At 38.7% G+C, this 27619-nt stretch overlaps 1 long non-coding RNA gene and 1 other non-coding gene across 6 annotated transcripts in view; one reads left to right on the top strand and one right to left on the bottom strand.

Moving 5' to 3' along the window:
- The window catches only part of LOC138440512 (uncharacterized), a 409718-nt gene that overhangs the window by 225947 nt on the left and 156152 nt on the right, over positions 1-27619 (bottom strand). The gene's annotated exons all lie outside the window — the stretch shown is intronic.
- Positions 5993-6099, top strand: LOC138441960 (U6 spliceosomal RNA). Its single transcript, XR_011257518.1, has one exon. It is a non-coding gene; the product is annotated as a U6 spliceosomal RNA (small nuclear RNA).

The raw sequence follows: 27619 nt of genomic DNA, 5'->3' as shown, positions 1-27619 counted from the left end.
TCATTCCAATCCCTAAGAAAGGCAATGCCAAAGAATGCTCAAACTACCGCACAATTGCACTCATCTCACACGCTAGTAAAGTAATGCTCAAGATTCTCCAAGCCAGGTTTCAGCAATATGTGAACCGTGAACTTCATGATGTTCAAGCTGGTTTTCGAAAAGACAGAGGAACCAGAGATCAAATTGCCAACATCTCCTGGATCATGGAAAAAGCAAGAGGGTTCCAGAAAAACATCTATTTCTGCTTTATTGACTATGCCAAAGCCTTTGACTGTGTGGATCACAATAAATTGTGGAAAATTCTGAAAGAGATGGGAATAACAAACCACCTTACCTGCCTCTTGAGAAATCTGTATGCAGGTCAGGAAGCAACAGTTAGAACTGGACATGGAACAACAGACTGGTTCCAAATAAGAAAAGAAGTACGTCAAGGCTACATATTGTCACCCTGCTTATTTAACTTATATGCACAATACATCATGAGAAACGCTGGACTGGAAGAAACACAAGCTGGAATCAAGATTGCCGGGAGAAATATTAATAACCTCAGATATGCAGATGACACCACCCTTATGGCAGTAAGTGAAGAGGAACTAAGAAGCCTCTTGATGAAAGTGAAACAGGAGAGTGAAAAAGTTGGCTTAAAGCTCAACATTCAGAAAACGAAGATCATGGCATCTGGTCCCATCACTTCATGGGAAATAGATGGGGAAACAGTGGAAACAGTGTCAGACTTTATTTTTTGGGGCTCCAAAATCACTGCAGATGGTGATTGCAGCCATGAAATTAAAAGATGCTTACTCCTTGGAAGAAAAGTTATGAGCAACCTAGATAGTATATTCAAAAGCAGAGACATTACTTTGCCGACTAAGGTCCATCTAGTCAAGGCTATGGTTTTTCCAGTAGACACGTATGGATGTGAGAGTTGGACTGTGAAGAAGGCTGAGCGCCGAAGAATTGATGCGTTTGAACTGTGGTGTTGGGGAAGACTCTTGAGAGTCCCTTGGACTGCAAGGAGATCCAACCAGTCCATTCTGAAGGAGATTAGCCCTGAATTTCTTTGTAAGGAATGATGCTAAAGCTGAAACTCCAGTACTTTGGCCACCTCATGTGAAGAGTTGACTCATTGGAAAAGACTTGGATGCTGGGAGGGATTGGGGGCAGGAGGAGAAGGGGACGACAGAGGATGAGATGGCTGGATGGCATCACTGACTCGATGGACGCAAGTCTGAGTGAACTCCGGGAGATGGTGATGGACAGGGAGGCCTGGCGTGCTGCAATTAATGGGGTCGCAAAGAGTCGGACACAACTGAACAACTGAACTGAACTGAACATCTCTGCTTTTTAATATGCTGTCTAGGTTTGTCATAGCTTTTCTCCCAAGAGGCAAGCATTTTTTAATTTCATGGCTGCAGTCACCATCTGCAGTGGTTTTGAAGTCCAAGAAAATAAAGTCTCTCCCTGTTTCCATTGTTTCCCCATCTACTTGACATGAAGTGATGGGACCAGATGCCGTATCTTAGTTTTCTGAATGTTGAGTTTTAAGCCAGCTTTTTCTCTGTTATCTTTTACTTTCATCAAGAGGCTCTTTAGCGCCTCTTCCCTTTCTGTCATAAGGTGGTGTCATCTGCCTATCTGAGGTTATTGATATTTCTCCCAGCAATCTTGATTCCAGCTTTGGCTCTGTCTCTTCATTCTTTCTGGAGTTACTGCTCCACTCTTCTCCAGTAGCATATTGGGCACCTACTAACCTAGGGAGTTCATCTTTCAGTGCCATATCTTTTTGCCATTTCATACTGTTCAGGGGTTCTCAAGGCAAGAATGGTGAAATGGTTTGCCATTCTCTTCTCCAGTGGACCGCATTTTGTCATGACCCTTCTGTCTTGGGTGGCCCTACACGGCATGGTTCATAGCTTCATTGAGTTAGACAAGGCTAACTTGAGTTAGTGATGTCAAATTCCCTGGGGATTCTCCCTGGGGGTTCTCAGTCCCTTTGCCAGGTCCCCAGGTTGGGAAATCTGTTGTGGGTCCTAGAACTTTCTTAACCATGCGAGAATTTATTTGGTATAATTGTTCTGCAGTTTGTGAGTCACCTGCTCAGCAGCTCTGTGGTGAGGCTAATGGCGACCTCCTCCAAGAGGACTTCTGCCACATGCTACATGACCCAGGTCTGCTGCAGCCAGAGTCCCTGTCCCCGAGGCAGGCCACTACTGACTCATGCCTCCACAGGAAACACTCAAACACTCAAAGGCAGGTCTGGCTCAGTCTCTGTGGGGTTTCTGGGTCCTGGTACACACAAGGTTTTGTTTGAGCCCTCCGAGCATCTTTGGCAGATATGGGGTTTTGATTCTAAACCTGATTTTACCCCTCCTGCCATCTTGTTAGGGTGTCTCCTTTGCCCTTGGACATGAGGTATCTTTTTTTGGTGGGATCCAACATTCTCCTATCGATGGTGGTTTAGCAGCATATTGTAATTTTGCAGTTTTCACAGGAGAAGATGAACACACATCCTTCTACTCCACCATCTTGCTATGACATTGCAGCACAATGCTACTTATCACTCCATAAGATTTTTGTTATTAAAAAAACAATAAAATTTCAGTAACACTTAGAGAGTTGAAACTTCTATACTAATACTTTTTTTTCTCCTTTAGGATCATAATGCACTTGGAAAAGTCCAAATTTTCTTAATCTAAGCATCTGACATGTCTTCTTCCAAACATATCTAATAAACTGCAAAATGTAACATAAACTTGCTGTCACCTTTCAGTACCCTAGGGATAGAAATCTAATTCTGTTACACAGCACTAAAATAGAAGAAACTAGATTGTGAAGGATGAATTTAATGAATTGCACACTAATATAAAATAGCACCTAAAATTGTGATAGTAAATAAAATGGAAACTAACTCACAGCTCTACTTAGAGAAACTTGGGTCAAAATTAATAAACATTGATATACTATATAAATTTATATATAAAGTACATCTTAGTAATAATAGTACAGACACTTGAGATGAAAACATTAAGTATAGCATATATGTTATTCAGAGTAAAATTTTTTTCTATTGCTTTTATTGGAATTTCATAAAATATCTTTACAAAAACAAACGAACACATAGGTACTCTATTCATGTTCTCTTGCCTTCCTCTGATCACAGTCTCATCTAGGGAAGATAATATCATTGAGAGCTTTGATTAATTTTGTGCTGATATAGTGCCTCCTACAAATACTACCCTCTGCCACCCATGTCTGAATGGCACATTAACTCCATAGCAATTTGAGACTTGGACATGTTAGGTAGTTAAGAACCTTGTGAGTAATCCTCAAACAATCAAAGACAAAAACTGATGGAAAAATGCATTAACTTCTGGCCTTGGAAGATGGCTTCCATGGAGGTCCTGGTGCAGCTAAGCCTCCATTGTTTGTAACAGTGAGCTCAGTAACATGCTCTTATATTGACTTGTCCTCCTTCCCATTCTTCATTTTTTCTGCTACTTCACCCCTGCTCCCTAGAATCAAACTTTCAAATAAACTACCTGCACACAAGTCTTTACCTCAGGCTCTGCTTCCAATAAAACCCAAACTAAGACAACTGGCTTTAATTTGAAACAATGTAACAAAATATGAGAGGCCAAATTGATTCACAAAAGTATTCTAGTGACATCAGTGAAAATATCAAGTGTTGACTTAAAAAAGATGTACAACGTGAGAGTTGTGAATTAAGTTTTATTTGGATCCAAATGAGGACTGGTGCCTGGGAGACAGCACCTCAGATAGCTCTGAGGAACTGCTCCAAAGAGGCTGTGAGGAAATGGTGAATATATGTGATTTTGGTGAAGGGGGAGTTCAATGTAATCAAGCAGTTATCTTACAAAAGGTTTTCTGCTAGTCACAAGGAGCTGATGTCACCATGAAGGGATTTAGTGCTTTTCTAGATATGAGGAGATGCAAGGATTGGGCTCATGAAATCAGTTCCTGAAACTATCTAACTGTTTAAAGACCTGTTTCACCAGTTTTTCTAGAGCACAAAGTGCCTCGTTCCTATTTGGCACCCTGAACTCCCTTCAAGACATGTCAAAGGTCAACAGCTACAGCAGCACATGATTTAATTTCTGCAGAGGCAGATGGTTAATGCCCTTAGCAAGTGCCACTTTGTAGTTGACACAAGTAAAGACCTCTGAAAATTCTCTCCTCCATAAAAGCAACAAGAGTATTGGCCAAAACTGTCAGATTCAATTTTTTCAAATCAAAATTAACCAAAGACTTGTAGAAATCTAGGGAGTGTGTATTCAAGAAGAACAGCTAAATCTTGATAAGATCAGTGAGCTCTGTGACACTTGGACTTGCTTTATTTTCATTTTTCCCTCCACTAATCCATGATAATTTTAAAAGCCAAGAATCTGCATTCATGGTGAAAATCAGCTGCCTGGAAGCCACTGAAAGGGGAACAACATGACTGAAGGTCTTTCAAATTCCATTCCCAGGAAAATGTCATTATTTGACCTGATTCCTTGGAAGACCCCACTAGCAAGATTGGCTTTATGGTACCTGACTCAGCGTTTGCTCATTGCAGAGTAGGCTTCATCCTGCGGTGTTTGTTGAAAACAATCAGAAGCAATTGTTGAACAAATCAGCTGCCCATGGTAGTGGATAATGGTTGAGAAAAACAATAAGCTAATCATAAAACGTGAAAGGAAAACATGGAGAATGAGATGTCCATAGATCACTGAAAATCTCCGGCACATTCCTAGGAATCTAGGAGGTCACTCATTCATTGGGCTGTGAACATGACTGAAGCTGTACAAATAGTGAAGAAAGACCTGGGAAAACCTTAAATTCTCACATGTGTCAGACATGACACCCTGCACAAGCAGGAAGTGAAGGCTAAGGTAGAGTTGTCAACGTCATAGCTAAGTGTTGAAGACACGTTCCGTGATACAAAGAGCCCCTCATGAAACACAGAGAGACTGACTGGTTCTAAAAATCTAAGGAAGTTATCTGCTGCATTACTATCTGACCACAGAGCTTACTGAACAGAAACCTCAGTGGCTACTTATGACAAAGAATACAACTTTACAAAATTAGTTAGGAAAAGTTATTAAAGAAGCAGGCAACAACAAACAGCAATAACAAATGCTGGGAAGAATCTGACTTTTGAGTTTTTGTGTTATATTAAATGTCTGGCTTTCAGCAAAAAGTCAAGAAATATGCAAATAAACAACAGAGTGTGGCACATACACTGGGAGGGAAAAAAGCAACCAATTGAAACTGTTCCTGAGAAAGCTCAGATGTTGGACTAAGTGGACAAATATTTTATATTAACTATTTTAATTATATTAAAGAAACTAAGAGAAACCATGCCCAAAACACCAAAGTATGAGAATGTCTCACCAAATCCAGAATATCAATTAAAATAGAAAAAAAATATTTTTTAAGAACCAAATAAAAATTCTAGAGTTGAGAAATACAATAACTGAAATTAAAAATTTACTACAAGTGCTCAATACCAAATTCAGGCAGACAGAAGAAAGAATTAGTAACCTTGAAGACAGGTTAATCAATATGATCCAATCAGAAGAATAGATACTTAAGAATGAAGAAAAGTGAACAGACCTCAGACCTGAAGACATGACTGAGCATGCCACCATACGTTTAAAAGGAATCCTAGAAAGAGGAGAGAGAGAACAACACAGAAAAAAATATTTGAAGAAATAATTTCCCAAACTTCTCAAATTGATGAAAAACATTCATCTATACATCTCAACCAAGAACCTCAATGAAATCCAAGAAGGATAAACTTAAAGAGGTCCACAGCTTAGACATACATCAGAAGTTAAAGACAAAGGAAGAATCTTGAAAGTAGAAACAGAGAAGTAAATCTTCATACAGGGGGACTCTCAAACACCTTAACAGTTAATTTCTCATCAGAAATCATGAAGGTAGGAAAACAGTGGGATGACATTCAAAGTGCTGAAAGAAAGAAACTGTCGTGCTAACTTCGGCAGCACATATACTAAAATTGGAACGATACAGAGAAGATTAGAATGGTCCCTGAGCAAGGATGACACGCAAATTCGTGAAGCATTCCATATTTTTTATACCATGCTCATGGATCGGAAGAATCAATATAGTGAAAATGAGTATACTACCCAAAGCAATTTACAAATTCAATGCAATCCCTGTCAAGCTACCAGCCACATTTTTCACAGAAATAGAACAAATAATTTCAAGATTTGTATGGAAATACAAAAAACCTCGAATAGCCAAAGCAATCTTGAGAAAGAAGAATGGAACTGGAGGAATCAACTTGCCTGACTTCAGGCTCTACTACAAAGCCACAGTCATCAAGACAGTATGGTACTGGCACAAAGACAGACACATAGATCAATGGAACAAAATAGAAAGCCCAGAGATAAATCCACACACATATGGACACCTTATCTTTGACAAAGGAGGCAAGAATATACAATGGAGTAAAGACAATCTCTTTAACAAGTGGTGCTGGGAAAACTGGTCAACCACTTGTAAAAGAATGAAACTAGATCACTTTCTAACACCACACACAAAAATTAACTCAAAATGGATTAAAGATCTAAATGTAAGATCAGAACCTATAAAACTCCTAGAGGAGAACATAGGCAAAACACTCTCAGACATAAATCACAGCAGGATCCTCTATGATCCACCTCCCAGAATTCTGGAAATAAAAGCAAAAATAAACAAATGGGATCTAATTAAAATTAAAAGCTTCTGCACAACAAAGGAAAACATAAGCAAGGTGAAAAGACAGCCTTCTGAATGGGAGAAAATAATAGCAAATGAAGCAACTGACAAACAACTAATCTCAAAAATATACAAGCAACTTATGCAGCTCAATTCCAGAAAAATAAATGACCCAATCAAAAAATGGGCCAAAGAGCTAAATAGACATTTCTCCAAAGAAGACATACGGATGGCTAACAAACACATGAAAAGATGCTCAACATCACTCATTATTAGAGAAATGCAAATCAAAACCACAATGAGGTACCACTTCACACCAGTCAGAATGGCTGTGATCCAAAAATCTGCAAGCAATAAATGCTGGAGAGGGTGTGGAGAAAAGGGAACCCTCCTACACTGTTGGTGGGAATGCAAACTAGTACAGCCACTATGGAGAACAGTGTGGAGATTCCTTTAAAAATTGCAAATAGAACTACCTTATGACCCAGCAATCCCCCTGCTGGGCATACACACCGAGGAAACCAGAAGTGAAAGAGACACATGTACCCCAATGTTCATCGCAGCACTGTTTATAATAGCCAGGACATGGAAACAACCTAGATGTCCATCAGCAGATGAATGGATAAGAAAGCTGTGGTACATATACACAATGGAGTATTACTCAGCCGTTAAAAAGAATTCATTTGAATCAGTTCTGATGAGATGGATGAAACTGGAGCCGATTATTCAGAGTGAAGTAAGCCAGAAAGAAAAACACCAATACTGTATACTAATACATATATATGGAATTTAGGAAGATGGCAATGACGACCCTGTATGCAAGGCAGCAAAAAAGACACAGATGTGTATACGGACTTTTGGACTCAGAGGGAGAGGGAGAGGGTGGGATGATTTGGGAGAATGGCATTCTAACATGTATACTATCATGTAAGAATTAAATCGCCAGTCTATGTCTGACACAGGATACAGCATGCTTGGGGCTGGTGCATGGGAATGACCCAGAGAGATGTTATGGGGAGGGAGGTGGGAGGGGGGTTCATGTTTGGGAATGCATGTAAGAATTAAAGATTTTAAAATTTAAAAAATAAAAAATAAAAAAAAAGAAAGAAACTGTCAATAAACAATTATATATCTAGTAAGTGAAAATATTAGTTTCTCAGTCGTGTCTGACTCTTTGCAACCCCATGGACTGTAGTCTGCCAGGCTCCTCTGTCCATGGAATTCTCCAGGCAAGAATGCTGGAGTGGGTTGCCATTCCCTTTTCCAGGGGATCTTTCCAACCCAGGGATCAAACCCAGGTCTCCTGCATTGCAGGCAGATTCTTTACAGTCTGAGCCAACAGGGAAGCCTAGTATAAACTCTTCACTCAAAAACGAGGTAGAAATTAAGACATTCAGAGATAAACAAAATTTGAGAGAATTTGTTGCTAGCAACCTGATCTGCAAGAAATCAAAAAGAAATTAGCCCTTCAGGCTAAAATGATACTAGACAGTAACTCAAATTTACACAAAGAAATAAAATACACTAGTAAAGCTAACTACATAAGTAAATATAAAAGACAGTATAAATATATTTTTGTCTTAATTCTATTTTTCTCTTATATGATTTAAAAGATGACAGCATAAAACCATGATTATAAAGCTATATCTTTGGGCATACATGTCATTACTGACCTTACAGAAACAAAAATGTTATTAGGGAATACTCTGAAATATATGACAACAAATTAGATAACCAAGATGAAATGGACAAACACTGAAAAAGACACAAACTACCAAAATTTATTCAAGAAGCAGTGCTAAATATAAATACACCTATGAAAGTAAGAAAGGAATATGACAAGATTGTGATAGGATTTCTCAAGATTGAGATAGGAGTATGACAGGGCTGTCTGCTATCACCCTGTTTGTTTAGTCTATATGCTGAGCACATCATGAGAAATGCCAGCTGGATGAATTACAAGCTGGAATCAAGATAGGCGGGAGAAATATCAACGACCTCAGATAAGTGGATGATACCACTCTAATGACAGGAAATGAAGAGGAACTAGAGCCTCTAGATGAGGGTGAAGGAGGAGAGTAAAAGAGCTGGCTTAAAACTAAATATTAAAAACACTAAGATCATGGCATCTGGCCCCATTACTTCACAGCAAATAGAGGGGGGAACGGTGGAAGTACTGACAGATTTCCTCTTCTTGGGCTCTAAAGTCACTGCAGATCGTGACTGCAGCCATGAAATCAGAAGACGTTTGCTTCTTGACAGGAAACCTAACAGTGTGTTGAAAAGCAGAAATATTACTCTGCTGACAAAGATCCGTATAGTCAAGGCTACGGCTTCCCAGTGGTCATGTACGGTTGTGAGAGCTGGATCGTAAAGAAGGTGGAATGCTGAAGAATGGATACTTTCAAACTATGGTGCTGGAGAAGACTCCTGAGAGTCCCTTGGACAGCAAGGAAGATCAAACAAGTCAATCTTAAGGGAAATCAATCCTGTATATTCATTGGAAGGACTGATGCTGAAGCTGAAACTCCAGTATTTTGGTCATCTGATGCAAACTCATTGAAAAAGTCCCTGATGTGGGGAAAGATTGACGGCAGAAGGAGAAGAGGGCATCAGAGGATGAGATGGCTGGATGGCATCACTGATGAAATGGACATGAACTTTAGCAAACTTCAGGAGATGGTGAGGGACAGAGAGGCCTTGCCTACTGCAGTCCATGGGGTTGCAAAGAATCAGACATGACTGGGCAACTGAACAACAACAACATGACTGGAAGAGTAATTTTTAAAACTTTTCACAAAGGAAACCCCAGGACAAGAAATCTTCACTGGTCATTTACCAAATGTTTAAAGAAAAATAGCAAATAACCAACCCTTTTCAAATTCTTCCCTAAAAATTTAAAAATAGAAACGGGAACACTTTCCAATTCACCCTATCAAGCCAGAATTACCCTCATACTAAAAAAAAAAAAAAAAAAGATAAACACATTGCAAAAGTCCTCAACAAATTGCTAGCAAATAAAATCCAACAACTTAAAAAAATAATTATACATTATGACCAAGTGGGATTTATTCAAGGAATGCAAAGGTGCATCCAACATATGAAAATTAATCAGTGTAATTGATGCACCAGAGAAAAAGAACAAAGGACAAAAATTTAACAATTTCAGAAAATGTATTTGACAAATCCAACACCCTTTCAAGATTTTTTTAAAAAAAACACTAAAAAGTCCAAGATTAGAAGAGAAATTTCTCAACTGCTATCTACAAAAATCTATAGGTACATCATACAGTAAAAAACTGAAAACTTTTCTCCTAAGATCAATACAAGTATATCCACTCAAGTCACTTCTATTCAACATTGTACAGATGTCTAGTCAAAGCAACTAGGCAAGAAAAATATAAAATAAAAGCCATCAGGCTGGAAAGGAAAAACTAAACTATATATGCAAAATGGCATGATAGTGCATATAGGAAACTCTAAGAGATCCACCAGAAATTTTTTAGAAGTAATAAACTACTTCAGCAAAGTTTTAGGACACAGGAACAATACACCAAATCAACTGCATTTCTATAGAATAGCAATAAAAACTCTGAAAATTAAATTATGAAAACAATTCTATTTACCATAGCATTCAAAAGAATACTTGGGAATAAATTTGACAGAAGAAGTGCAAAGTGTATACCGAAAACTATAAAACACTGTAGAGAGAAATTAAAGAAAACCTAAAACAAATGGAGATATATCTTGTACTCGTGGATTGTCAAAATGGTAACACTCTGCAAATAGATCTACAGATTAAATATGCACCCCACTCATGTGTACATGCTCAGTCATGTGGGATTCTTTTGTGACCCCATGGACTGTAAGGCACCAGGCTCTTTTGTCCATGGGATCTCCCAGGAAAGAATACCAAAGTAGGTTGCCATTTCCTACTCCAGGGGATCTTCACAGGAATCAATCTTCTCCAAGGAATCAAACTCACATTTCCTGTATTGCAGGAAGATTCTTCACCGCTGAGCCACCTGAAGTGATAAGTGAAGTCGCTCAGTTGTGTCTGACTCTTTGCAATCCCATGGACTATATCCTACCAGGCTCCTCCGTCCATGGAATTTTCCAGGCAAGAGCACTGGAGTGGGTTGCCATTTCCTTCTCCAGGGGATCTTCCCCACCCAGGGATCAAACCCAGGTCTCCTGAATTGCAGGCAGACACTTTACCATCTGAGCCACCAAGGAAGCAGATAGGAGCTTCCCTGAATAAGTACTTTAAGGAAACACAAATAAAAACCACAGTGAGATAAATATAATCATACACACTAGAATGGCTATAATCAAAAAGACAGAAACTACGGAAGAGGATGTGGGGAAATTGGAACCCTCATACATGGCTGATGGGAATGTAGAATGGTATAGCCAAGTTGGAAAATCAATTGGCAGTTCCTCAAAAAGGTGAGTGGGCTTCCCTGATAGCTCAGTTGGTAAAGAATCCACCCGCAATGCAGGAGACCCTGGTTCAATTCCTGGGTCAGGAAGATCCACTGGAGAAGGGATTGACTACCTACTGCCGTATTCTTGGGCTTTCATTCTAGCTCAGCTGCCTGCAATGTGTGAGTCCTGGGTTCGATCTCTGGGTTGGAAAGATCCCCTGGAGAGGGGAAAGGCTACCCGCTCCCGTATTCTGGCCTGAAGAATTTCATGGACTCGCAAGTCCATGGGGTTGCAAAGAGTCAGACATGACTGAGCACTTTCACTTTCAAAAAGCTGAACAGAGTTCTCATATGACCCAGCAATTCCACTCCTAGGTATATACATGTAAGAACTGGAAATATATGTCCACACAGATACTTGTATGGACCTATGCAAAGCAACATTATTCATAATAGCCTAAATGTCCATTGACAGACAAATGGATAAATAAAATGTGATATATCCATACAACAGAATATTATTCAGCCATAAGAAAGAATGATGTACTTATTCATACTATAACATGGATGGCCTTGAAGTTGTTATGCTATATGATAGAAGGCAGACCCAAAAATCTACCTACTCTATGACCCCCTTTATATGAAATGTCCAGAAGAGGCAAATTCACAGAAACAAAAAGTATATTAAAGTTTGCAAGCAGCTGGGGAAAGGAGAACCAAGCAGTGACTGGTAATTGATACATGGTGTCATGAAAACCTAGGAGAATTAGATAGTTGTGAAATGTCCTCAACTTTGTGAATATACCATAAACCACTAAACTGTATACTTAAAAGGGTACATTTTATGGCACGTGAATTTTAACTTTATAAAAAGAACTGAAAGCAAAAGTTATGATCTATTGATGCATGAATCACTGAACACTCTGCTGCTTTGTCTGGGTTAGCTAGTGGGCCTTTGGACCCAATCCATAGTTGTCCAAATTAAATACATTTCTCCAGTATACATTTACTCTTCTTCCAAATCATATTTATGAATATGGTTTGAAAATTTAAGAATTATTCGCTAAATATCCCTGAAATTGATGTCAAGCTTCTGCCAGTTTTATATAAACTAGGCATCTGCTAGCTCTTGATAGCCTGTACCAGTGTTCAAGTGTTTACAGTTTGTCTTCCCACAGGTACATAAGCACAATTACCATCGCCAAAGGTCTCTTTGCTGTTTTCTGAGAATTGAGTGTGCTGAGGAATATCTAAGCCCTGGGATGACTCAGAACCACCATCATGCTTTCTCTGCCACAAGTCAGCTTCTCAGGGATCTCGCATGACTATTGCATCTATGTGGTGGTATGTTCTTCCCAAAAATACGTATAGGGTTTGCATCTTTACTTTGTTCAACCTTCTGCTTTACTGTTAAACTCCTCCTTTCTTGGCCAGTCCTTTGAAAACAGTACTCTCACTATACTCTGTCTCCTTTCACCATTTCATCCTTTCACCCTCAGTTCAGTTCAGTCGCTCACTCATGTCCGACTCTTTGCGACCCCATGAATCGCAGCACGCCAGGCCTCCCTGTCCATCACCAACTCCCGGAGTTCACTCAGACTCGCGTCCATTGAGTCCATGATGCCATCCAGCCATCTCATCCTCTGTCGTCCCCTTCTCCTCCTGCCCCTAATCCCCCCCAGCATCAGAGTCTTTTCCAATGAGTCAACTCTTCGCATGAGGTGGCCAAAATACTGGAGTTTCAGCTTTAGCATCATTCCTTCCAAAGAAATCCCAGGGTTGCTCTCCTTCAGAATGGACTGGTTGGATCTCCTTGCAGTCCAAGGGACTCTCAAGAGTCTTCTCCAACACCACACTTCAAAAGCATCAATTCTTTGGCGCTCAGCCTTCTTCACAGTCCAACTCTCACATCCATACATGACTACTGGAAAAACCATAGCCTTGACTAGACAGACCTTAGTCAGCAAAGTAATGTCTCTGCTTTTGAATATGCTATCTAGGTTGGTCATAACTTTTCTTCCAAGGAGTAAGCGTCTTTGCCCTTATCTAATCAACTTAGAATACACACATACATATACACTCACACATACACATTCTTATTCTTTTGTTTACTGCAAGTGACAGACAACAGAGTCATAGACTTGCTTCTTATTCTCAGCTTCTAGAACTGCGTGCCCAGCATAAGATAGGTGCCCAAAAGATATTTGTTGAATAAATGATTGAAATGCTGTCATAACATAATCTTAAAAATTATTCTTATATGTATTCAGTAATAGGTTAAGACATTTTTATATGCCCCTCCTTATGCCTAACACTAATTAGTTTTAGTCCTCATACCTTTCAACCTCCAGCCGTTCTTTCCTTTACATGAAGTGTTTTGAGGATTTTTCCTCTCTAACAATAGCTTTTCTAATCAAATAGTTAGGGGGGAAAAGCTGTCAATCAAGCAACCCTTGGAATTCCGGTAACTATAATGGACATAGTTACTGTCCATTAATGTCCAAATGTCCAAAGTGTCCCAAGTACATTTATAGAAAAAGCACCAAATATAAGCACAAAGATTAGTATCCCAGGAAAGTATATTTTTGGAGAAACTATTATTTTTTTGATAATACTTCCAAACATGTAAAAGGGTAGTAAGGCAAATTATTATTTGGCTAGCCATAAAACAATATTCAAAGTACATCTCTAAAAGATGGGAGATATGCTTTTCTAATAGGATGAGCACTTTATACTGGTACCTTAAATATGTATCTCTTGGTATAAGATGAATTCCCAGCTTATTGGGGAATCAGATGCAAATATATACATTAAGGGAAGCAGAGTAAAATACAGCCTTGTATATATAGATCTCCAAACAGAACAGAGGAGTCTTATCTCTCAGCAGGAAATGTGTGAGATGAATTTCTCACTTAGTCAATTAATTTACACTTTAGTCACCAGCGCTGGAAGGTAGTTTGGCCGACTTAGCAGTCTAGGCTAGAATGAGTAATAATAATTCACATTTATAAAGGGCTTCAGAATATTAATTATTTAATCCACACTATATTGCTGCATGATAATTCAGAATTATTGCTTGTGCTTTTTAGGCTAGAAAAACTGATCTAAATCAATTAAAATTCATGATAAAAGCAGAGTTCCTGGCCTTCAAGTCGGTGTTCAGTCCATTTTGCCTTGCCACTCTGGCCCTTTGGACTCTGTGATGGGTTAATTAACCTCTCTTGCTATGAATTTATCCATAAAATGGTGATAAAAAGACAAACCTTACAGTAGTATATGTGCAAATTAATTGATTTTTAGAAAGCACTTTGAGATCCATGGAAGAAAAGTATTAGTTGTAAATATCTCAATTGATTTTAAATGATAAATGATCATTTTTCATATCATTTTTCAACAGCGATAGTGACAGAGATATTGAATAATATATAAAACAATGAAAAATTCTTTCCATCACTCAAAGAAAAAGCGCTTAAAACTCCCACCTCCATTCAGCCAGCCATGACTCATTCATTGGAAAAGAGGCTATGATTCATTCCTTTCCACAACTACCCAGGCTAACGCGCATTTCCAGTACAATGAGAATATTGGCTATTCCTGACAATGCGGTCTCTCATTTATGGTTGCATTTTAAATATCTGTACAATAGCCCATCTTGCAGTGCACTATAGTGCAATTTGGAAGGTAAGTTGCCTGAGAAAATAACACATTTTTTTAAATTTATATTTTTCAGTGCTCTGATCAGAGCTGCAAAACATTTGTTTTAACACTAGCATCTTACGATTTACTTATAAACACTGAATGGTATCAGTGAAAATGCTACCAACATTGTAGATCTCAAAGAAGAATTATTTCATTTGTATCTACTTTCTTAAATGAGTTTTTCTACATAATATTTCTACAAACCATGGTGTACTTGATTCTGAAAAAAATAAATACAACTAAGTTATTTCATCTTAAAACTAAAAATAAATAATTTAAGGACTTTTATTTCAGACATGAACCCAAAGTTGAAACTCCAAAGCCATATAAACCTAGAATTATATGGTGATAAAATGCTGGTGCTTAGTACAAGAAATGAAATACTAAACCTTAAAATGTGTCTCACAGATGCTTTGTAGCCATCTTCAATCAAAACTCAGTACCCATTGATTTTTTCCCCAAAACACGAGGCCTGGTTCCCCTCTGAGTGCCCTCCCTCATATGGAACTCTTCCCCAACACCCAGTCTCCACATTTGCCCCAGCCAGAAGTCTGGACTTAACACAGCACAATCTTTAAAAAGGCAGTAATTTCACTCAAATCAAGAGGCAGATTTAGTTCCTGGCTTGAAAAGGAAATAGTTGTAATTAGAATGTGCCTAATAGATGACACCTGTTTGTTAAGTCATTCCCAAAAAAACCACTGCATTCTCAGTAACGACAAATTCTGAAATCCAAGGTTAACAAGGGTATCCCAGGTTTTGAGAGCCATCAGGATTCCAGTTAACTACCCATACCTTCTCTGCAATTGCCTCCTGATTAATAGAGATTTGTGTATATGTGTGTGGATCTCTATGTATGTATGTAGGTATGTATGGATAAACACACACACACATTTCAACATAGTTAAGCAAACACACAACCTCCTATCTGAGAAACAGAAATGTCCTAAATTTTAAGCTGTATTGTTTTATCTCTTTCATGTATTTATGCATTTTATTGCTGTTCCTATTTTATATACTAAGATAAAACTATTTTGCTATTTAAGCTTTCATAAAGGGTTGAAAATTATTTATATTTGCCTTTTTGGCATATTCTTTAAGTGAAGAAACTTTCCTGTTCAGAGTTGTGGAAATTCAGTTCAGTTCAGTTGTTCAGTTATGTCTGACTCTCTGTGACCCCATGGACTGAAGCACGCCAGGCCTCCTTGTCTGTCCATCATCAACTCCTGGAGCTTACTCAAACTTATGACCATCATATCAGTGATGCCATCCAACCATCTCATTGTCCATCATCCCCTTCTCCTCCCACCTTCAATCTTTCCCGGCATCAGGGTCTTTTCCAATGAGTCAGTTCTTCACATCAAGTGGCCAAAGTACTGGACTTTCAGCTTCAGCATCAGTCTTTCTAATGAATATTCAAGACTTATTTCCTTTAGGATGGATTGGTTGGATCTCCTTGAACTCCACAGGACTCTCAAGAGTCTTTTCCAACACCACAGTTTGAAAGCATCAATTATTCTGCACTCAGCTTTCTTTACAGGCCAACTCTCCATATACGACCTCTGAAAAAACCATAGCTTTGACTGGACAAAACTTTGTTGGCAAAGTAATGTCTCTGCTTTTTAATATGCTGTCTAGGTTGGTCATAACACTTCCTTCAAGGAGTAAGCGTCTTTTAATTTCATGGCTGCAATCACCATCTGCAGTGATTTTGGAGCCCCAAAAAATAAAGTCTGACACTATTTCCCCATCTATTTGCCATGAAGTGATGGGAACAGATGCCATGTTCTTAGTTTTCTGAATACTGACTTTCAAGCCAACTTTTTCACTCTCCTCTTTCACTTTCATCAAGAGGCGCTTTAGTTCTTCTTCACTTTCTGCCATAAGGGTGGTGTCATCTGCATATATGAGGTTATTGATATTTCTCCTCGTAATCTAGATTCCAGCTTGTGCTTCATCCAGCCCAGCAATTCTCATGAAGAACTCTGCATAGAAATTCAATAATCAGGGTGACAATATACACCCTTGATGTACTACTTTCCTGATTTGGAACCAGTCTGTTGTTCCATGTCCAGTTCTAACTGTTGCTTCCTGGCCTGCATACAGATTTCTCAAGAGGCAGGTCAGGTGGTCTGGTATTTCCATCTCTTTCAGAGTTTTCCAGTTTGTTGTGATCCACACAGTCAAAGGCTTTGGCATAGTCAATAAAGCAGAAGATGATGTTTTCGGGAACTCTCTTGCTTTTTCTATGATCCATCGGATGTTGGCAATTTGATCTCTGGTTCCTCTACCTTTTCTAAAACCAGCTTGAACATTTGGAAGTTCGTGGTTTACCTATTGTTTAAGCCTGGCTTGGAGACTTTTGAGCATTACTTTACTAGTGTGTGAAATGAGTGCAATTGTGTGGTAGTTTGAGCATTCTTTGGCATTGCCTTTCTGGGATTGGAATGAAAACTAACCTTTTCCAGTCCTGTGGCCACTGCTGAGTTTTCCAAATGTGCTGGCATATTGAGTGCAGCACTTTCACAGCATCATTTTTCAGGATTTGAAACAGCTCTACCGGAATCCCATCACCTCCACTAGCTTTCTTCGTAGTGATGCTTCCTAAGGCCCACTTAACTTTACATTTCAGGATGTCTGGCTCTAGGTGAGTGATCAGACCATCATGATTATCTGGGTCATGATCTTTTTTGTACAGTTCTTCTGTGTATTCTTGCTACCTCTTCTTAATATCATCTGCTGCTGTTAGGTCCATACCATCTCTGTCCTTTACTGAGCCCATCTTTACGTGAAATGTTCCCTTGGTGTCTCTAATTTTCTTGAAGAGATCATACAAAAACAATGGAATAATTAAAATTAAGATCATTCTAAATTCCCAACTTTGTGAATATTTGCACAGGATTAGTAAATTAAAATTTACATACAATTATTCAAAGTATTTAACATAAAAATTACAAGGTTAATACCCATCAGTATGTTATTTTTTTAAAAATGAGGGGGGTCAAGAAATACCCTTTCTCCGTGTTTTTGGCAAGGATGTGGAAAAACTGGAACCTTCATGCATTGCTGGTAGCAATATAAAATGGAGTCACCACTGTGAAAAAGTTCATCAGCTCCTCAAAAAGTCAAGCTTAGAACTACTAGATTACCTAACAATCCCACTCTTAGGTTTATATCCAAAAGAATTAGAGGCAAAGACTCAAAGATTTATACCCTTGTTCATGGCAGCATTATTCCCCATGTCCATGCCAATATCCATCAATAGATGAATGGGTTAAAAAACATGGTATATATACACACAATGAAATATTCTTCAGCCATAAAAGGGAATACAATTCTGATATATGAAAGATCCCTGAAGGCATTATGTCAAGTGAAAAATATTATGCTAAATGAAATAAGCCAGACACAAAATGACCAAAAAAATGTTATGATTCTATTTATATGAGGTCCCTAGAATAGGCAAACTCATAGAGACAGAAAGCAGAATGGAGGTTACCAGGAGCTGGGCTAAGGGGCATGGAGAGTAACTGTTAAATGGGCACAAGTTTTCTGCTTGGTAAGATGAAAGGGTTCTATAAATGGATAGTAGTGATAGATGTATGACATTGTAAGTGTACTTAATTCCACTGAGTTGCACACTTGAAAATGGTTAAAATGATAAATGTTATACATATTTACCACAAAAAAAGTCCAAGAGTAATAGAAATTGTTTTAGTATGTTTGTTTAGAAATATTCATTGCCACTTGACCAATTATGTTTTTCAGTGCAACTGGGTGTCTTAATCTGTCCCCAGTTTATATAAACATGTGTGTGCATATATACAAAATCTAATTTCAGGAGATGGAAAAGGGTGTAAGCAGCATTCTAATTTATGAGATCAGGGAGTAAACATAAAATCTACCTTTGTAATTCTGCTGAAGTGTATAGCAAAATATCCTTCTTGAGGTTTATTAAACTCTAATCATTTTCTTGAAAGATTAGCAGCAATTATCATTAAGGTTTAAGCATTTAACTGTGACTACTGCAATAAATCTTATTAAAATAACTGAAACATACTTTTTTTGCATGTGCAACCTGTCTCTGAATCACAACCATCTGTAAGTGGTGATTGCCTGGTGCACACAGATGGGAGTAAAACAACGTTCAGGCTATACCATTCTTCCATCATCGCTTGGTACCAAACGGAAATCTGAGTCAGACTATTTGCATTTGAAAGATTATATGATCGCTGTAATTACCAAATACTCATTGGCTTTCTGATATAAAATGCATGATAGGTACCTGATTGAAAATAACGGTTGAACTGTGCAACCTCTCTCTCTTATCTCTGACAGCCTATAAAAAAAATTAGATTTTAACAATAGAGGAACAGGTTTCAGGTTTTTATAGCACACAATTCCTTTTCAGATTTAAAATGACAGAAGAAGGGAACAGAATAATTTATTCCTTCTGGCTTGCAGCACAGAACCATGGAGTCTCTTGGCCCATAACTTCAGGGCTACACTTTCAACTCCCATCAGCCTAGATCAGTTACAGAGGTGAGCCTCGGCTCCATCTCACAGTTCTACCAGGCAAGGAAAAAACAGACCCACATTACTCACAAAGTCGATGTCATTAAATATGAAAAACAGGAAGCCAAAAATCAAGGAGATTAATATCTTTCTAGGTGTCACCACATTTTGTCTAGTAAGACCTACCTCTGTTGGATTAATAATCAGAGAAGGGAAAGAGATTTGAGCACTACACAGTGATAGAGAACTGATTTTGGAGTTGAGCAAACCCTGCTTTAAAGGGGTCATGATAACATCTAAGTGATCATGTTAGACCTTAACATATAACATATAAGTGAGCAATTTTGTCTATGAGGGTTTTTTTTTTTCAATCTTGATGAACTTTAGAGTATTTCTTACTCTTCCAGGAATGCATCTTATAGTTAAAAGTTTGGACCTAGATAGAATCAGACTTCTGAAGCTTAAATTCTGCTTCCCTCTACCTACAGCTGTGTGACTTTGACAGGTTACTTAACTTCTCTGTGTGCCTCTTTTTTTTTCACTTATAAAGGAGAAATAATGATCCACTCAAAGTTTTGTTGAGGTGGTTCAAATGGGTCAATAAATTTGAATAGTTTAGAACAGGACCTGGCATCTATTACTGCCAATATTTATCAATTAGTTATTATTCATATGTGAGCCAATTCATGAGTACACAGTGAAGGACAGACATAGTCCTTGGCCACGTGGAGCTTCCAGATCTCTAGGAAGATAGACGTTAAAAAAGAAATACAAAAACATGTAATTGCAAGACTGAAAGAAAATAAGAGAGGATGGCAGATCTTGTTTGAACTAATTACTTCATGTCAGACTCATCATCTGAAAGACCTCAAAAATATTATCTATATGTTACGGTAGGAAATACTTAAGTCAAAATCACTCAGGTGTCTCTGACTCTTTGCAGCCCCATGGAAAGCAGCCCGTCAGCCTCCTCTATCCACGGAATTCTCCAGGCCAGAATACTAGAGTGGGTAGCAGTTCCCTTCTCCAGGGGATCTTCCCCACCCAAGGGATCAAACCCACGTCTCCCGCATTGCAGGCGGATTCTTTACCAACTGAGCTACCAGGGAAGCCCAAAGTGAAAGTGAAAGTGTTACTTGCTCAGTCATCTGACTCTGCAACACACGGACAATAGCCAGCCAGGCTCCTCTGTCCATGGGATTCTCCAGTCAAGAATCCTGGAGTGGGTTGCCATTCCCTTCCCCAGGGGATCTTCCCAATCCAGGGATTGAACCCAAGTCTCCTGCAGCTCCTGCATTACAGGCAGATTCTTTATCACTGAGCCACCAGGGAAGCCCTTCATATAAATGGGATCACTTGTCTGCCTTCTACCACATAGCGTAAGAACTTCAAGGCCATCCATGTTATAGTATGAATAAGTATTTCATTCTTTCTTTTGGCTGAATAATATTCCATTGTATGGATATATCACATTTTGTTTATCCATTCATCTGTCAATGGACATTTGGGCTATTATGAATAATATTGAAATAAATATACCCATACCAGTATTTGCATAGACATATATTTCCAATTCTTACATTATGATACTTATGTAGGAAATACATGAGTATAATACTGTAAAAATCCCTAGCAAAAGGAAAACCTTAGTGCACGTTAGTGTCTTTCTTCCCTTTTCTGCATGGCATCTGATCATTTAGATAAGTGCTTGCTTTGTTCACTGTTTGTCTAAAGATTAGTATTATTATTATTTTTGCAGGGAAAAGTTTCTTAACCTCAAATGACCTCATTCTTTGAGACGCCAGATGCTGAAGAATATTAAAATTATATTTAAGACAGTGTTACATTCAAATTAAGATGTATTTTCTGCTAGATTACACTTTTAAAAGACAGTCATCACATATTATATACACTTAGATATCAAATGACTGCATTTACATTTGAACCAAAATAAAAGATGAAAGTGGTTAATGAAGTTCTAATTCATTGCCTTGAATGTTTTTAGCCTACTACATCCAAATTATTTTTTTTAAATAACTACCACTAGGAAGGCTAATGCAGTGCAGATGACTCCCCAAATATTTGCAATAGGTCACGTGAACACCGCTGCGGCATCTCAACAATTGACTGTAATAGATTTAAGGGGGGATGATAGGCTGCCTTGACATTTAAATAGATAATATTTTCTATTAAATCTCTTTTAAAAAACCTTGATTAACACCAGAAATATTTCTCACTTAACCAAAAGAAACCCTCATTAAGGAAATTTTCACTGAGTTACATACAATATGCTCATCTGTGCACCATGAACTTGTTTTTACTCTATATTCAAAGCTGTATGTTTATTTCTCTGTTCTAGTTCAGTTCTAAAAGCCAAAAATATGAAACAGATGTGGTGACTTTCTGTGTAGTGTGAAGCACAATTATGCTTCTTTGAATTGCTCAGGCTAAACACTTGCCCTCCCTAGAGCATCTCGAAACTGTTTTTGAGAGTCTTTGCAGCCAAAAATCTAGCCTGCTACCTGTCAGGAGCTGGAATTGGCAGACCAAAGCTAGGTGACTGCAAAGGATGCTATCTTACTGTCCTCCCAACCAAAGTCTGTGCAACATAATAAATAAGTGGGCACAACTTCAGCTAAATGGTATGCTGTCTCATCCTCAAGAAGAGATTAAGTTGCTGGGTAGTACTGTTCAAGGTCCACTTTACGTGGCCCATTTAACAGCACTCAAAACAACAGCTTAGTGTCCTAAACAAGGTTGCTCCCCAAGAAGATGGAGAACCGTCATAAGGCAAAGGGCAAGTGAGGCCGGCATCCGTGAGCCCCCTCAGCTCCTTCCTGAAGGGGCACTTTAAAGAAAAGGAAAAAAGTTCAGTTTGTTGTGCTTCTGAGTTCATAGACAGCATTGACAACAGTCAAGAGCAAATAAAGAAAAATCTTCCAATTTATCTGTTGTAGCCATGAGGCCTTTAAACCTGTGTCAAACAGCTTAGCCTACGTATCAAAAGTGTACATGTTGATTTTCCTCTTGCTGAAAATAGTTTAAAACATGTGGAAATTGCTATAAATGAAGAGAAAGCTTGAAACAAATGGTAATTTTGTGCTCAAAAAAGAAACTTTTCTTCAGGCTGTGGGAGGTGAGGAAAAGAACTTCCTTTCCTTCTAAAATGAGTGGATGCTGAAAATAATGGCATTCATAGAATCCTGCATTGATCTTGCTAGCTTACAACTACAAAAAGGTCTTGAAACAAAAGCTAACAATGGGCATGTTCACATAGGAATATTTACAGAATGCCATGCTCAGGGAGGTCCTAAGATTGATACAAACAAGCACACCAGCAGCCTCCTCAAATGTATGTTTTCCATCAAAGCAAACCATGCATCACCATGCATTCACTCAAAATTCATTTATTTCATGGAGACCTGGGCATTATGCTAGATGCTAAGGATACGGAAATGAAAAGAGTAAGTATATGCTGCAATATGTTCATATGGAAAGGAGAAAAGACATTTAAGACATGTAACAGACAGTATTTTTACTGCTACAGAGGACTCCTTTCCTGTGGTAGTCAGGTCTCTGGGTCTTAGAATAACAGATATGAAGACATGGAAGGTGGAAACAATTTGGCCTACATAACCTCAAGATACGTTTTAGCATCTATATCTAGGACTCAGGCCACATTGTAGACCAATTCTTAAATTGTAACAACTTCTCTAAGTCTCCTCCTATCAATCCCCCCACTCTCTCAGTACACCACTCATGAAAAGCCAAGAAAGTGAGAGGGAATGTAATCAGGAGGACTTGCACCTTTTGTTTTTCACCCTGAGAGATGTCTGATTCTATCCGGTCATTTTCAGTTTCATTGATACTGCGTGATCACGGAGGGAAAACGCTGGTATTTTCCCCCCTCAATATCTCTGCTGTGGTCCAGCACTGTGTGGGCGATGGCCCCTGTATCCAAGACCCACCTTCCCCTCTTCAGGCTTTATAGTGAAGGTTTTATAATGACCTTTCTAGGTCATTAGAGGACACCTGTCCATGCGGATTGAGATAAACAGCACTGAGCATCATTGGGGTACATGAGATACTAAAGCCCAAAGCGGTGGCCGGATCACACCGTCGATCATCAAGTATATCCATGAGAAGGGCAGCCATCTTAATTCCTGAGGATGAGTTTTCTACGGTTACAAACCAGGCAGAGGATAGACTCATCCGAGTGTCGGCTCTGCACTGCCTCTGGCAGGGCCAGGTACTCTGGGACAGAGTCCAGAAGATGGGTTCCTTGGCAATAATGGTTCAGGCGCTAAGTCATGTCCAGCTTTTTTGTGAGCCCATGAACTGTAACCCACCAGGCTCCTCTGTCCCTTGGATTTCCCAGATGAGAATACTGTAGTGAGTTGCCATTTTTTTTTTTCCTCCAGGGGATCTTCCTGACCCAAGGATTGAACCCAGGTTTCCTGCACTGCAGGCAGATCCTTTACCAACTGAGCCACTAGGGAAGCCCATGGATTCTAAAGCCTAACTCTAATCATGTTACCTTGAATTTTTGTCTCACATATAAACCAAGGCTTGGACTTAGATACAGATAATGCATTTATCCAATGATTCCATATCAAGGGACAGAGTAGAATATTCTTTGATGAAAGGTCCTTGGAAGCAGACAGGAATGAATCATAAAGCAGTAAACAAATCCAAAACTATAAAATCATACTTGTTTAAAGCATGTTATGTAAAAGAGGTCTAGATTTGGGAGTAGGTTTATTGCACAAAGTATGCTATTTCCACCAGTTTTGAGGAAAGAAACCATGACTCCTCAGTTGAAGCCACCCTGCCTTAAGATGCAGCAAAGTAAGGGCAGGCAAAGTCTGCCTCTGTTCTTAGTCTACCATATTAATATTACATCTCAACAAATAAGAATGCTACAGTTGCTGTGATAACAGTGTACAAAAGGTAAATGAGGGTCAAAGAGGAAAAGATTACTCAGAGCAGTCAGTAAAGGCCTCATCTACCCACTCTAGTATTCTGGCCAGGAGAATTCCAGGGACTACCGTCCATGGGGTGGCAAAGAATCGGACACAACTCAGAAACTTTCACTTTCACTTTCAAGATACTACACTTAAACTGAGCCTTGAGCTTGCCAGGGACGAAAGCAGGCAGAGAGAGCACCGCAGATTGAGGGAACAGCCTGTGTCAAAGCCCGCAGTCTGAAACCACATGAGAGCCTGGGACACGTTCATGGTCCTGGAACCAGGGAATGCAAGACGCAAGCATGTCAGCATGCACAGGTGCTGGAACTCAGCCTTCTGACCGTGGAGTGTCATTTCCTCATTTGGTCTACTGTGATCCAGTAGTCAGCAGAGGTCGGAAGCATCCGTTCCATACACAAGTGCCACCACAAATACTGCTCTATGTATATAAATATATAATCCTGCACGTGCATAATTTGCATCACAAGCTGTTAGGTGCAATTTTCTCAGAGAAGTTTGGAAACAGTCGCTCATCAATTGAACAGACAAGGTAGAGAGACCATGGAAATATGCTGAATAGTCTCTACAGAAATCTCCAATTACAATGAACTCTGATTATTCAAGAATAAAATGTTATTTGAAATCCAGGGATCGGAATGGTAGAACTTGCAATGTCACTACTACATAAGCTCTAGAGGGGTAGTGGTTTTAAAACAGAAAAGGGAAAAAAGTCTTTCAAATTGTAAAAATGATAATTATTTAACATGTTTCCCACCCCCACAATAGTTTTTCCTAAAATGTGTGGAATAATTTATATATAAATATGTAGATGTATACAAACTGAAATGCCAAACATTGAAAAGAAACTCAGATGAGTGGGTATTTACATATGGAATAGAGCTCATAAGAAACCGTGTTTTCATGATAATGAGATGTTTTCCAAGCTCCCTTTCATTCTGGAAATTTACTCAGAGACAAGCCTATATAGTCATAAAATAACAAAGAAATTCACAGGCAGCCTTAGAAATCTAAAAGGATAAGATCTGACCTAAGAAATGGCCACTGTGCCCTCTCAAGTTCAGTGATGGGTCAAAGAGTGAAATGAAAATTCCCAAGACATAGAAGGTAGAAAGTCCTTCAGCTAACCACATCTTTAACAGTTATGGGACATATACTATTTCAAGTCCAGAGAAAGCTTAAACGGATTTAAGTAGGATTCTACTGTTTAGGTACATTCTATAAGGATCATTAACTATCTGTATACAATCACAGAAGAAAGAAAAACGAAAAACAAAACAAGGTTTTCTCCCTAATGTTCAGGAAATGGGTGCTTATGATCCTCAGAGCTCAAGGGAGGAAAAGGTAACTAATTTGTTTCCAAATTCATCTGATTACTGCTGTGTTTTAAAAATTCATCAAGATGTAAACAACTGTGATGTTGGCAAGATAGTTATCTTCTCAGAGGGATGTGATATTTTGTAAGGAAAACAAGAAGAACGCTTTAAGGCCTTACTTTGTTTCCAACAAGAAAAGCAAGCCTACTGATTACAAAACCATTAAATTTCTCATCTAAAGGCTATATTCAAATGACTGACTGAAGTTTCTTTCAGTTACAGAGGACAAAAATCCAACTCAAAACAGCTTAAAACAAAAAAGGGAATCTACCACTTCACGTGACTAAATCGTGTGCTGAATCCAGCTGCTTCAATAAATTCTTCACAACACTGTTCCTGTCTCTTTATGTCTTAACTCTATTTCCCTCCACCTGCTTTATTGTCAAATATGCCTTCCCCACACAGTGAGTAAGGATGCCCCCTGATAACTCCAAGAGAATTTTCTATCAATGCAGTAACCCAAGTGGAAAGGGCACGTGTCTTTCCCAGTAGTTTTGGCTAAAAATCTCAAACTGACTCAGACTGAGCTTTAGTGAACTTGCAGCTCTGAATGGTTTGTTCTGTCCAAAGTGTGTGTCATACTGATTGGCAAGACATGGATCACACACCCAGCCCTGGATTCAAGGAGTGAGTTCAGTCCTCTGGGTTACAGTGACCAAGAATGAAGAATAAGTAACCCTTGCAGAGAGACAAGGAGCAGATAAACATGTATTTTTTTTTACTCTACAGATAAATTATCATCATGAATTTCCATTTCATACATTCAGTTTTTATAAAAGGACATTTCAGTTTCAATAAATTGCATTCTCTGTAGGGACAGGCACCATACTGTGTTAATGCTCTGGCTGATGCTCTAAAGTCACTGGAAAATATGGCAACTCTTGTATTGCTGGCAAAAATCATCGTGAGTATTTCTAGGCTCCAGACTTATTCCATGTACTTCCTTCCTATTTTATTTAGATCCAATCAGGTTAAAAATTCTTTTCAAGACAGTCCATTGCAGAGAGGTAGAGAGAGAAGTTACATACACATTGGTTACAACAACTATCCTGAAACTTTTCATAATAGCAAGGATGGTCATAAGAAGCCAGAGATAAAACTCAGGAAGCAAGAAACTAGATGGATAACATGAATATAAAAGTTCCGGGAAGTCAACAAAGTCAGGAAGGTAGGATTATAAAGACAGGGTCCAAAATCTGGGAATTCAAAGGTTAAATAAGCACGACTATAGAAAACAGGAAGCTGGTTCAAAGGAAAATGATGCTCTCTGCAGTCTTTTAAAATTACTGCTGAATGCTGAGCATATAAAGACAAGGTCTCATCAACTGGAAGTATATTTCCATTCAAAGGTATCAACTGGATTCCCAACGTGCTTTTTTATCCCATTTGAAAAAAAGGAAGAGGGCTCAGGCTTTGAAAGTTTTAAATAGATAAGACCAGGTGGCCTAAACAAGTCAATCCTAATCATGAACAATTATGAGATCATTGCCTCAAATTAAAGAAAAAAATCTTCTTTTGACACATTTCTATTTCTGATATGTGGAAAGATATGATTGGCGGCCACACTGATACTGCTCTAAATCATAGGGAATGTAGCATGGCCAGTTACTAGTACATCCCCCATCGCCTCAATTGTCAGTCTTCTTAATAACCATCCTCTCCAGGAGACCATGTGATTTCAGAATGAGTCACAGTTCAGTTCTTTAGCATTAAGTATTCTTGGTTCATACATCAGAAATTAAACTAATGTCATCCTCTGGTTATCTAAAAGCCTTGGGGTAGCTACACAAGAGCTATTAGTGATGAGTTCTTGGCAATACCAATTTATGGTATTTATTAATTCTGTAAACATTTACTGAGTATCCATAATGTTCCAGGTACTGAGCTAAAT

This window comes from Ovis canadensis, chromosome 5, assembly GCF_042477335.2.
Source record: "Ovis canadensis isolate MfBH-ARS-UI-01 breed Bighorn chromosome 5, ARS-UI_OviCan_v2, whole genome shotgun sequence".
NCBI classification, from domain to species: domain Eukaryota; kingdom Metazoa; phylum Chordata; class Mammalia; order Artiodactyla; family Bovidae; genus Ovis; species Ovis canadensis.
This window is presented reverse-complemented; position numbering and strand designations above follow the sequence as displayed.